Source organism: Labrus mixtus, chromosome 19, assembly GCF_963584025.1.
Source record: "Labrus mixtus chromosome 19, fLabMix1.1, whole genome shotgun sequence".
Taxonomy (NCBI): domain Eukaryota; kingdom Metazoa; phylum Chordata; class Actinopteri; order Labriformes; family Labridae; genus Labrus; species Labrus mixtus.
This window is the reverse complement of record NC_083630.1, coordinates 8,007,937-8,021,972: the sequence shown is the minus strand read 5'-3', so window position 1 is coordinate 8,021,972 and position 14,036 is coordinate 8,007,937. Positions and strand designations below refer to the sequence as shown.

The 14,036-nt window shown below is 40.9% G+C and overlaps 1 protein-coding gene across 2 annotated transcripts in view; it reads left to right on the top strand.

Moving 5' to 3' along the window:
• The first annotated feature begins 3,221 nt into the window (after positions 1-3,221).
• The window catches only part of znf438 (zinc finger protein 438), a 46,531-nt gene continuing 35,716 nt past the window's right edge, over positions 3,222-14,036 (top strand). Inside the window, exon 1 of one of the 2 annotated variants that reach the window (XM_061064114.1) lies at positions 3,222-3,353. The gene's annotated coding sequence lies outside the window, so the exon portion shown is untranslated. The remainder of the gene's footprint in view (positions 3,354-14,036) is intronic. The other variant, XM_061064115.1, reaches the window with a different exon arrangement.

Below are 14,036 nucleotides of genomic sequence, written 5' to 3'. Positions count from 1 at the left end.
AATGTCTTGTCCCCTCTCTGTCTGTCTGTCTGTTTGTCTTTCTGTCTGTCTGTCACAAACACATGCAGAAAAAGCAAACAGTCTCCGGCAGAACGCATCGCTACCTGCCACGGACGATACACTGAGGCCTGTGACAGTGCTTAACACAACAGGACATGTGTAGCCCCAGGTGACTCAAATTGCAAAACTAACAACACCATGCTTCGTTGCACAAGGAAAGTGGTGTGAAATACCAGCTGAAAGGGCGTGTGTGAATGTATGTGTCAATTTAGATGTAGGTCTTTGTAAATGTGTGTGTTTATGGGCCCGCATTTGTGTCACAATAGATTCATCCTTTATCATAATTACAAACATTCACATGTATCAGATTTGAAAATGTGACTCAAGCATTCATAAGAAACAAACATGTATTAATGTCATTATAAGGACACTTAATGGACACATGATTCCCTCTTTAATTATTTAATTAGAACAACATTTTACTGGAAATATTGAACAAAAAGAACACAATCATAATGTGAACAGTTGGGTGTATAAGCAGAATCAGTTTTAGCAATAACTGTGGTAATTGTAAGAAAGCTGCAGTAGGCTAGCTGTGTTAGCATCTATTAAGTCTGAAAAGGCTGAAATTGTATTTTATTTATACTGCCATCAAGAGTTTAGCACATGTATTAGACTTAGGCCAGTGTCCACCTAGCGTTTTTTTCTGAGCAGAAAAGCGCTGGCTGTACACTCCGGGGCTCTTTGCATGAAGCGTTTGTGCGCTGAGAAGAAAAGTGCTGTATGTCCGTCCTGTCTCCATGACAACAGTCTGTTGACAACGGCCGCTGTATGACCGACACTGCTCCGTTGCTTTTTACTGTATGTTTTTATTTTTATTTTACATGGTTTATTTCCTGATCAAACATGAGGCAAAGAGGATGTGGGTACAAGACACCATCCCTGTGAGGGAACAATATGGGGAATATTATACCTTTGGAAAAGAGTGCCAGTGATGTCAACAGAAAAAAACTCCAGGTGGCTTCACATGCACTGATCTTTATAAATATACTATATTGTACTATATTCAAGTAGGCTACCAAAACAAACATTCTCTACAGTTTTAAGTGTTTGCTTTTACTTCCATATTTCAATTTTAGGCTATTTTAAATTTCAACTCCATTTCAATTTTTTGTGCTGTAAATGCCTTTATTACCCTGGTTTTAGACCCAGAGTTAGCTGGAGGGATTATATAATGTCTGGCCTGGGAACACCCTGGAATCCCCTAAAGGAGGAGCTTGAATATGTAACTGGAGAGAGAGATAAGTCTGGGTTGACTTACTTCGTCTTTTGTGACCTGACATCGGATAAGCGGGAGAAAATGGATAAATGGATGGATTGATGTCTTTATAACATAGACAGGTCAGAAGATAGAATTGGAAATTCGGGAGCGAGAGAGAGATTAGGGAATTATATGTGGGAAAGAAGTCAAAGGATTTGAACCCCGGCCGCCCATTTGGAGGACTACAGTCTCTGTACATTGGGCGCACAAACTTACCACCAGGCCACTGGCGCCCCAATGCCATTTCAATTTTGATGGAATATTTTACCCACCTAAAATAAATTTACAGCTAGGGTTAATAGTCACTTTACTGAATGAGTTCATGACCATTGATATTTGTTACTGAGCCCTTTCTGACCCCCATAAACATCCTCTGTGCAGGGTTTCTGTCTTACTTTGCAAATACTAATCATATGTGTGCATAAATAAAAAGATGCTCCCAAAGACAAGGAAAAACCAGAGACTGGAACCTACTTTTGCAGTTTTGGGGAGTCTTGTTCCTCTTTAAAAAAAAAGCAGTAATTCAATCTGTGACATCACAGTATATGTGTGTCATATATGCACATTTATCCACATTATGCAACATAACCATGTTTTATTGTCTGCTTTCATGTTAGACATGGCCACGTGCGGGCTTTCCCTCCTGGGACAATAAAGATAATATCTCTTTAACATGCCTTATTTAGTTTAGTCATTAAGTTTTTTTTTAGTTTCACAAATTCCCCAACAAACATGAAATGAATCAAGTAGGCCGTTATAACCAAGTGAAATAAGCTTTGATGAGGTGAATTTTACTGGATTAGCATCTGATTATATCACTAAACTGAGGCCTTGTACAACATTATTGCATTAATGTAATGTATTCTTTTTTTTAAAAAGGAATGTTTCAATTGAACAAAGTTTCACAACAAAACATGAAACTATTTTGCTTCACAGAGAGTTTATAGCTATTTCTAATGTCCAACCCTTGTCTCTAGTTGGGCCTTTGTGTAAAGATTGTAGAAAATAACATAAATCCACATAACACCAAGGATGCATTAAAATACATATACTTCAATATGAAAATACAAAAAAATAAAATATAAGATTGATTGTTACATTTCCAAGGTAAGTATTGCTCCAATACAATTTATTAAGACAATTTAACACTGTTGTATGGTAATGCATCACAAAAAAATACAATGATTTGATATAGAAAAACACCATCAAAGGCCATTCCTGCATTGTTAGTACTATTTCAGTTACTGGACATACTATGGTGAAGTCTTATACCAGCAATTTAGTGTTGCGCTTGCATAATAATGAGACACTCATAGTGAGAAATAAGCAAATTAGTTAAGGGTCTTTCCGCATTGTGGTATTGCTGCTTCGACTGAGATAAAGCATTTGATGAGATAAAGCACAACAGCTTATTTGCATATTCCTTACGTTATTTTAAAATGACGTGGGTGGATACTTAAAACTATTTAGAAAATGCTTTTTTGTGTTTGACGCGCTCTCAGCTGTCTGACAGTTATTGTTGTGTGCGTGTGTGTGTGTGTGTGTGTGTGTGTGTGTGTGTATGTGTGCGTGTGTGTGCGTGCGTGCGTGCGTGCGTGTGTGTGTGTGTGTGTGTGTGTGTGTGGTGCTGCTACAGGTTACTACTGAGCCGCTCATTGGCTGCATTGACAGAGAAGAGCAAAGTAGGTCCCTAGAATTTTGCGAGCTGTACCATTTTGGCCTTCACGGGGGGTTGTACAGAAACGTGTCATTGCATTCGTCATTACTTAGCTGTCCGATACACACACTACAGTCTAAACAAACTAATAGATGTTACTAGTCTGTATTTAATACTTTCTGAACCCTTGAATCGAGAAATATTATGTAAAATTAGCTTGGTGATATTTGTTCCCCCCGCCGGATCAAGTTAACGGTTTGGCCCAAAATGGCTGGAGAGAAACAGTTATGAGGATCGACGGTTTGACCAGGTATTTACGAAAAATGAGCCCGTCTGTAGTCTGAAGGTGCTTCCTCCACATTACTGGGGATCCAGGTGAGACATGTTTACAGTTAATCCAACATTTTCAACCCACACGCCGCTTTTCGATGGAGAAAATGAAGCCAAACTGTGCTCGTTTGCAGTGTTATCACGGAAGCCTTCTTATGAAGCTGTCAGGAGCTCTGTTTGTGATGTGTATTTAATGTAAGAGAAACAGCTGCAACTCGGACAACAGTCTTCACAAAGTATTGAGTTAACGTGAAAATGCACATGAAAGAAACAGCGGGTTGATACACGAACTGGAGCTGTCACTGTGTGTGTGTTTGTGTGTGTGTGTGTGTGTTTAGCTAATGCAGAGCAGGCCTGTGGCTAACCCTGCAGCTGTGCATCGCAGACATACGTCATCAGGCTAGGATTCCCTGCAGCACGGTCTGAGAGGTCTGCAAACACACTTTTCACTGTTATTGTGCTGTCCTCTTCTCACCTCCTGAATGTCAGCTGTGCACGTCCACCTGAACCCTGCACAGAGGTGAACTTCAGAGGAGAGAGCATGAGTTGGTTGGACCTTGTCGTGCAACACGGTGTGCATTTGGTTGGATTATTAATAACACTACTACTAATATAGCCTACATTAGTCTTAGAGCGCTTTTCTGAATACTCAAAGACTTCTAACAAAGAACAACAACAGTCCAAAACAAAGTAAACAATACAAAGAAGAAGTAGTCTAAGAGAAGGAGGATGAGAACAGAGTTTGTGAGTGGTTTCTAGATGATAGAAAAGGTGAGTTTTTAGGGATTTCTTGAAGGTGAGGAGTGTAGGAGTGTGGCAATGGAGAGGACGGATGCAGCAGACCTGTTAGAGTGTGTCTGCCCTGCTCTACGCTGAGTTATTTATTGATTCACATTACATGTAGGATTGACAGACATTCATCATGTATGTCTCACTCATTTTGTTGTATTATTTACAAAGACCCAACATAAATCCATCATGAGCACAGCACTTGTAGAAACATTTAGCAAAGTTACTACAGTGGCAAGGAAAAACACTTCCTTTAAGAGGCAGAAACCTCGAGCAGAACCAGACTCAGTATGAACAGCCGTCTGCTGAGACTGTGTCGGGCTTGGAAAGTGAGTAACATGACGGACGAGAAGGATAGATGTTTCGTTGTGTTTGATAGTTCTGGCTCTGTAGGCCTGACCTGATTTGATTTACACTTTTTTTTTTACATGAAACTGATGAAGTGTTCTGATCTTTGAAGTATTTAATTGATTGCGTTAGCGAAAATCTGATGTTCTCATTTGGCAATTTGTATTTATATACAGCTACTAAATGGAAATTTCATGACAGAAGATTTATCCATAAAGGCTTTTATCACTTTAATACTTGTGTTTGAAGTTGTGTCATAATCAGTTTAAAAAGTATTGTTGTGTAACTCAAGCTCTGAAGGATTTTTTGGTAGATTTAAGATAAATTGCTGCAGACACATAACTTACAATGCATCTTTTGTAAGTATGTTGTCGTGCAGACATGCAGGCGTTTTCTATTTTTGATGCAATTACAGATAAATGTAGCACAGGTGATGCACAAGTCTGAAGCCCTGTAGCTCCGGCACTTTCATCCTAGTAAAGTGAGTCATTGCCGGCCTCCTGAAATGACTTATTTACTATAATGTTTCACTTCAAATACTTCTGTGTCCAATGATGTTAAAAGATATATTAACATATTAAGACACTCAGAAACGGTATGAGATAGGAGGCAAATATGGGAAAATAATGCAAGGTGTGATAACATTGTCCAATACTGCGCAAATGGTACGAAGTGCGATAAATAAACCAAGAACTAAAGAGAGCATATTAGTTATAACTTTTTATGGTATCTGTTTTTTTTTTTTTTTTATATTTCCCCATAGCTAGCTTAAGCTTAATGTGAGTGAGAAAGCATTACTTGTTAACGTAAAATAATATCTCTTAATTTATTGCAATAAATTCCGACTTCTGTGATGTGTTAATGATGACATTGCGATTAATTGTGCAGTCCACAGAGAGCTGATATGGCTACTTTATGCGTATGAAGGGATGCAGTTTTTGGACTATAAATGCATTTTTTGAGACACTTTAGGACATTTTGGATTTTCTGTATATAATTCTATATTTATTGGTCTCCACAGTAGGGAGGTCAAAGGTCAGTGAGCTTCAGAAAAGCGCTCCAATAGTAGACATTCAGTTTATGTGTTGAATGTTGAAATGATGATGTGTGTCTTACATTAAGCAGCTGAGTGAACCTGTCGCTCCACATGAGTTACTCTACAAAGTTTGATAGAAAGCACATATAATCCTTGGTACATTTTAAGGCCTATTCTTACATAGAAAGCTTTGTGGCATAACTTCACACGGCTTTTTGAATTGGATTTCTGATGTAGTCTCGGTGAACTGTCTGTGTAACTGGTGTTACTGTATGTTTGACACTATCCCTGTCTCTGTGATTCTTGGGATTAGAAACCTCCTAATGTTGAAGTCAGACCTCACATTAAAAGCACAATCCAGCAAATGTAGGGTTTCTGGACCCTGCGACTCCAAAAATCCTTGAGTCAACAGACAAAGAATTGCGTATCGAAAAAACATTGACGAGCGTCGCCGGTAGCTTGTGGTTATACCGCCTGCTTATGTACAGAGGCTATAGTCCTCGTCACAGCGTTCGTGGGTTCCAATCCTACCTCGGCCCTTGGCTGCATGTCATCACCAACTTTCTCCTCCCAACAATTCTTGTTCTCTCTTCAGCTGTCCTGTCCAATGACCCAAAAATATCTTTAAAAAAAAGACTGATGAAGTTGGTGCTGCGAGAAGTCATTATGAGACAGAGGAGAAGTTTGTCGATCTCTGGCAACAACTTTTTTTCCAGGCGTCAAGATGATTGGTCAGGTATCACCTTTTAGTATGTCATGTCTGTCTGTCAAGGGCTTTGAGTTTATGGTAACTCAGGATTTAGAATTGGAAGTTTCCCTTTACAAAGAAAAACTGAATTGTCTCAGTTTTCTATCATTTATTTTTGTAGGCTTCAGTTCCTATGTCGTGGGGTCTGACGTTAATCTGACATAATTAGGTGTTGTATGTGTCACATAAACAAAGGCCTGACTCATGTTAATGACACTTGATTTGGAACAGGAAAGAGAAAACGCTTTCACAGCCACACTTTTTTTTTTCCGGGTGCTGTCTCAGCTGTATTTTGTGCTGATGATGGAAAGCAGGTTCCACAAATCAGCAGACACTATTTTCACATTTGGTTCAACCTTAACGCTCAGAACAGAAACTCTGACAGGGCCAGCACATTAGCTCCACATACTGTCTCTTGTTTATCAGAGTCAACAAAACCCACTACTTTCCAACTGGCACCAGTTTGGTTGTTGTAGTTGTCTTCCTTGGGAAATAGAGCTCCACAGTGACCGTCCACTTTTTTCGGCGGATGTTTCCAGAAGAAAATTCCCCATTCAAATCCTCCATTGACATTTCAAAAAACTCCAAAGTAAAATAAAGAAATAGTTTTGGAATAAAGATAACTAAAGGTAACCAAAAGAAAAACTCCAAAGGCCAATCGAACTGAACCTAAAACCGTGACTGACAAATCGAAGTAGCCTACGTATTGAACCATGGGCTGACTGTTTTATTGTTGCATCCTTACTATGAACCCATCATAATGTTCATTCTGCCTATTGTGGTCCCATTAAGAGCTCAATAGACTATAAAGCAGGGTAGGGCCTTGCTGCCTGTGAGTGATTAGTAACTTTTACAACATTATCCTTTCAAAAAAGATTTGAGCAATACATATCCTCTTGTCCAAATCCCCCCCCCCCCCCCCCCCCCCCCCGCCAAATTAGAGAATGTAGTCGTTAGTTAGTTTGTAATGGTTGAGTTGAGACACAGTGGCGACATCACGTCTTATTTACAGTCTTGATCTTATGTTAAACTGTATTATCGCCCTTTAATAGGTGTTTGTCATCGTTGTTAGATGTCTTAGAACAAACAGTTAATTGTGACTATAAAAGCTATGAAGATTGTCATTGGTTACAGCCCCAATGAGAGCTGTTGTGTTCTGTGGATGATCTAAAGTAGAAGTTGTGGTGCTGACAGGAACCTCAGAGAGAGATATTTTAAATTCTGAGGCAATGAACCCAGAAAACTTGCACTGCTATATATAACTCAGCAGCTAAGTGGCAAAATATGTCTCTTCTTAATTTGGGTGAACTGCTTTAGCTTCCTAAATGCCCAAACTCGGCCTTAAGTGACTGCTGTCTGTTTGCCCTTTGGAGAACTCTGAACTTTTCATGTTCTATACGTGCAGGCAGGAAAGAGTAAACAGGCCACACAGTTCATATAAAGCAGTGTTTCCCCTACCATTGTATTAGGGGGGTGGCCCGGAGTTATGTATGACAACGCTAATCATATGAATCAGCTTTCTTTCTCACCCCAGTTCCTCTCATAAATAACATCAGATTTACATCGAGGGGTCATTAAAGAGCAGCTTCCTACTCAATTAGAGAATTAGTTGGCATGCTCTTTTTGTTCTGTAAAGATTTTTTTTGCAGACTCAGAGCAGCTCTCAGCCTTATAGATGAGTCAGAGCGAGGAACAAGCTCCCTTCCTGCACACAAACACACACACACACACACACACACACACACACACACACACACACACACACACACACACACACACACACACACCCATTCACACAAACACACACACACGCACATTCACACAAACACAGCAGACTTTGACTGCGACTGCCCCTTTTTTTAAATCTTGCAGCCCACCGTGGGAAACGTCTCACACTTTCAGGTTCATTGCATTCATTGATTATGAAAGAAGACTTCTAATGTGTGATATCATCTATCAGCAGAATAGGAGTAAGGGATCGGCATGCAGACCTGGCATCCAGTGTAAACACATGCCAGGCAAATCGTGTGCAGCGTTTACTTTGGCCGCTGAGCAGTTCCAGTGTGGTTTCACATGTGGCTAGACGAGGAGGGGTGGAAGCAGGCAGAGGAAACTTAGATGCTTGTCTAACATTTCCGCTCAATCATAACCGTGATCACGTTACCATTACACTCACAAGATTCTTTTTGCTCAGGCGCCACTCATCGCCACGCTTTGATGTAACGGTCTGAGGAGAAGGTAATAACAAAAAAAACAAAAAAAAGCTGAGAGTGTTCCCAAAACCTTGTTGACATTTTGCACGATTGGTATGACAATGCAGCCAAATACTCAGCTTGTTAGTGTGCACGGAGCGCTGTGCAGAGTGGACACTGTAGCTGCTGCTGATGGTTGAATGTAGCTTTAGGCTTGGCCTACTTTGTCAATTATGGAATCCGTACATTATGGCCCTAATATAGGCAGGAAATTCAAATGCACCTCTTGACGAAACACATTAATGTGCAGCCTAATTTACTGATGCATTCAAAGACAGAAACCTTTTGTGCAGGTTTTCGGAAATCCTGTCTAAAAAATTTAAAAGTCCATCAGCCTTTTTTAGTTTGATTAAATAAAACCATTGAAGTTGTTTTTCCTCATAGAAATATACTTTCCTTTTTTTTTTTTTTTTAGTTATACCTGATTTATAAGCATCGTTTTCGACCCCGTCTGTTAAGTGCTACCCAAAGATGTCACGAGTGGAGCGCTGAAGAACAAGGAAAGTGCATCTCCTGTCTGAATAATGAATGGAGACCATATTGTGGATGGAAAACCGGAGGATGTGGTTCAGTAATAGTCTGGTTGAACATTTCTTTCTCTCTAAATTGTTGCTCTTGCTAGACGCTTGTTTCCAAGAAAAGTTAATGAAAATTACATGTGAAGCCCAACGAGTGACTTTTACAGGATTTGTAGGCTGCAGGCATATTATTATATTAGGCCGCTCCTTGGAGCATTAGAAGAGTTTCTGGCTGTGTTCCACTTCCAGCAAACCTTTTTTGTTTCGTTGTGCGCATGGTAAGAGTTTGTCGTTTTTTTTTTTTGTGGTAACATCATAAGAGGTTGATGGGAGAAGAGTGGACTGGATCTGTCATTTCACTCAGTGTAATGATGCATTTATGGTACATCATAAGTCTTTGCTAAAAAAAAAAGTAAGTCATACAGTTTTGATATGGAGTTCAGTGAGTATACTTGCTGCTGTCTGCTGTGGTGCTATTGAGCAAGGCTCTTAACCCCAAACTGTTCCAGAGAGCACTTTGGTTGAACTGAACCGGCTCAAGGAACATCAAACGTGTTCCTGTAGGTCTGCAGAAAGGCTTAAGAGGAAGTTATGTTCCAACGCTATCCTGAAAAAGTAGCTCTGACCTGCTGTACGTTTTTCCAATCATTGGTTTTCCATCATTTTCTTTTATTGTGTGGCTATTTTTGTGTATTGGCACAGTGTTACTTCCCAGCACAGACATTTAGGGCTGCCCCGGTTGAAGGTGGACTAATTTGTTTTATTAATTTAACTAAAAAAGAACCTTCAGGGGGGATAAGAAAATGTTTTTGTCAGGGCTAGAAAAATGTAAGTAGTAACATTAAAACAACACTGTGATCTTATGCAATGGGCTGCCTGTTTACGATAAAGCTATGCTAATAGTTGAAGCACTCATCAAAAACTTTTTTTTAGAATAACCAGCATACAGAACATTTTTCTTTTTAAAGTTCACGTCAATTGGAGTAGAGTTGTCTCTTTAAAATCAGCATGAAAAGCTGATCGATGAAGACTGTCTTCATGGACTAATGGTTTGGTGGAGCCCTGTTCTAAAGTGTGTCTCAAAGAGTTATCATGGCTTAAAGAGGAAAACAAGTTACAACCTGCTTTTTTAAGGATTGTTTTTGGTGCTTTTTTCTGCCTTTATTTGAGAGAAAGGACAGTGGATAGAGTCAGAAATCAGGGAGAGAGTGATGAATGATATGCAGGAAAGGAGCCACAAATTGGATAAGGACGCTGGGCGCTACCCTATCTCTCCTGCCGACCGCCTCCGTCTGTTGCTCAAATGAGCATCAAACCATTGTATTTGATTACTACCACTTAACCTGTTCATACCTTTCAACAAAAGATCCCTACTTCATACATATGTAGTGACCATTAATAATAACAAGATGCATTGATGTCACATAAGAAGCGTGAACTGACACTGGAGTTTAAAGAGACTTTCAGTTGAGGGCTGAAGTCCTCCATGACTTTCCTGTTTGTAATGAGTGACTGTGTAACTCAGCTGTTGTGTATGCAGCTGTGAATCCATGGAGGATGAAATCAGCTCTTCAGATTTAGATTTTTATCTTTTTTATTAAATTTCAAGACAACAAGGATTCATATTTTTAGGCTTATAAAGGGCTATAAAAGCAATATGCTTCAGAAAAAGATACTCCTGTGAAGCAGCAGTGTGACGGGTTAATTCCTGGTTAAATGTTTGGCTCTATATAAAGACGTATACATTTATTTATGTCTACCAGTCTCAATTAGTCAATTAGCTTTAGACGTTGGGGAAAATAGAAGTCATTTTGGGCCCACACATGTTTATTCTGTCTGAGACAGGCTTGTGAATTTGAAACCTAACCCACGTCTTGTCATTCCTCTGCGGTCCCTCCCACCCGGCGGTGGGTGCTGCACGTGCACGAGAGGCGTTCACTTTCATCCCCTGTCATTTGGCTGCTTCCCAGATCTCCTGTCTAACCGCGGCTCATTTCTCCGCTCGTCCCGCCCACTGTCTCCGCAGCCTCTCATCCCGCTGCGTATATATTTCTTGCAAACACATTTGTGTGTCTCCCTCTCTTCATCCCACAGCTATGATTTAGGCGTCAGGGTTGCTCCCACTCCCTCCCCGGGCCTGGATCGAGTTACCCTACCATTACTCAGTCGTTCCCCCTGTGAGGGTGCTCTATGTCAGGCGTTGAGGAGCCTGCCCGCCTCCTCGCTGCCTGCCTCATCGGACCTGTGGACTAGCACGGTTCAACCACAGACGCCCCTGGTCAGTGGAGGCGCTCCAGCAATGGCACAGACTGCCTGGAAAATCATGCAGACGAGCGAGTAGCGTGGAGTAGGATTAGATTTAGTTTGGGATCTGTGTTTTCAATTTCATGTGAGGTGAAGGAAACTTCATGTGCTGCCTTCAAGGACCACAGGTTAAATTACAGATCTTTTTGTTGTTGTTTTCACCCTCCCCCTTACACCACAAACTTTACTGTGAGCTGCACAACAAGGCCCATCCCTGCCATGCGTCACAAGTCGACTGGTGATTTGTGGACCTCATCGTTTTATGGTTATGTAATGTCGGTTTCCCTGACGAGTAAAACCTCTTGTTAAACCCCACGCCGCCCTATTCCCATAAAAGTGACTGATGCAGGCAGTGCAAGAGGGCCTTGCTATCCTGTTAGCGTCGGCCTCTCTTCCTACAGTACTTTTCATTCTGCTGGATGGGATCAGTCCAGCTGGCTTAACCAAAGCATGACACTGCAGAAATTTCCCCGTCTTAGCTTTATCGCTTGATTAATGCTGGGTGAGTTAAAATACTGACTCTTATAGTTCTAATTTATGAGAGTGAGTGAGCGACGGTGTACCTGTGTCTCTGCCCACGCCCTTTCATAGAGTGTAACGTTTTATAGAGGCTACAGCATCCTCCTCCTCCTATTAAGCCTGTTGTGCACTCTAGTGGAGCCATAACTCCCTTTCTAGCTATCGCCAAGCTTTCAGCTCCTCAGTAATTTATTTACAGTCTGACATATGGCTGTCCCGCACGATGCAAGGTAACATATCGCACAGGAAGGCCCGCTCATGCTAGGCTAATCCTCACTAATTGAAAGGGAGGCAGCATTGTGGGCCAGTGGCTTGTATGTGGCTCATCTCTCTCTCTGCTTGTTTTACAGTAATGAGACATCTGGGGCCGCAGAACAGAGCTGTTTGTAGAGGGAGAAAGGACTCCGGAGCCCGAGGGCCTGTGAGGGCTGTCACAGACAAAACAACAGAGCTGACTGCATGTTTGCTCACGTCTTATGTGGGCATCTTACTTAGCCTTGGCACAGACTCATTTGCCATGCTAATGTTAGATTTGATTTTTTTTTTGCATTGGCAAGAATAATACATTTTTGGATATTTAGGACAAGGGCAAGGCTATTTTAGGGTGAGGGAGGTGCTCACAGCCCAAAAGATGGTCTTATTTTTGGCCGACATTCCCAGTCTAAGTCCAGAGTGTTCTTCTCTAAATACATTACATACATACATCCATCCAAAGAAGTTAACTGTAAAGCTTAGAAACAGTTTTTTTATTTGAATGTGTAGGTAAAACAACAATAAATTGTAAATCGACTTGAGCTTGTATAGCGCTTTTCTAGTCTTCTTACTATTCAAAGTGCTTTCACACCGCAGGTCACACCTACACATTCACACACTGATGGCAGAGGCTGCTATGTAAAGTGACCATCAGAAGTAACTAATCCCATTATTACACATTTACTGGTGCAGCAGTAGGAGCAATTTGGGGCTTGCCTTGACGTGGCTGCAGGATCTGGGGATTAAACCCCCGACCTATTATATGTAAGGAAAGAATCCTTACATTAACATTTTTTGAGAAAATAAAAAGCCGACTATAGCTGTGCATAGTGTGGGTCAATATGCCTGCATTTCTTTTTTACAGTCAACCAAACATCGGCATCATAATGCTGCATGGTGTGCGATTTAAGAAAGCATGTCTGTGATACTCCGCTAAAGGAGTTGTGAAAGGTGCGGTGTGTTGAATACAAGTTGTGAATTAGTCGTAAAGGTGCCTCTAGACATCGTTGTCTCCCATGTTCACATACATTTTAGGTTGCTGTAGGTTAGCTGCTAACTTCTTCTTTGCGATATCTGCGAGTGCACTTTGGTTTTTCTCTGAACTCAAATGTTGTTCATAGAGCAGTGGAGGATCAATAGCAAAACAAGCTTTATTGTACGCAATTGTTTATTGTACGAGAGTCAAATTGACTACAAACCACTAAACGAACTAATGGAAGGCAAGAAAGTGAGTGCAGTGTGAAGTCAGACAACTTAAAGCAGAGGCAGTCTGACTCAGTGTTCAGCGTTTTAATTCTATACTGATGATTTGTGTCCATGTACACATTTGAATGATAACTTTATTTAAAAGGACACACATCACTGTTGTTTCCATAGATGATCATCTGGATTCAACTCTTTAATGGAACATGCTCTTATTTTGAAATTAATTAGAAATAAGTGCATTATTAATGCTGGCATCCTGAGAGTTCCCATGTCTATACCTCTGGTTGTCCTGGCTGAGCACAATGCTCGGGCAGTGCCTCTGAGTCTTTAATGTATTTCTTTCAGCTTTTTGCTCGCTCTGCCGCCTTGTTTGTGTGCTTCAAGCTACAAGCAGCCTTCCTGCCCTTGTTTTGCTCCTTTTCACCCCATAATGTGGACCTGGCGGCGTGTTAAAGCAGGTCTGCAGCGACAGTCCAGATCCAGTTGGACACACTGAGCCCTCTACAGCTCACAGGAGACCTTTAAATTACTGCTTTTCACGAGCAGAAAAGCCCCTCACATGTTGGAAGAGGATTTTAGATTTTTCTTTTCTTTGTTTGCCCGCATTTTGTTTCTGTCCCCGTGGCAAATTCACACACAAAAATGGTTTGTACATCTGATATCTTTGCTGATGCTGTCTTTGCAGTTAAGGGTAGAAATAAAATACTCACGTGTCAGCACCACCCGAGTATTACTTCATGTTTTATCCCACTCAGG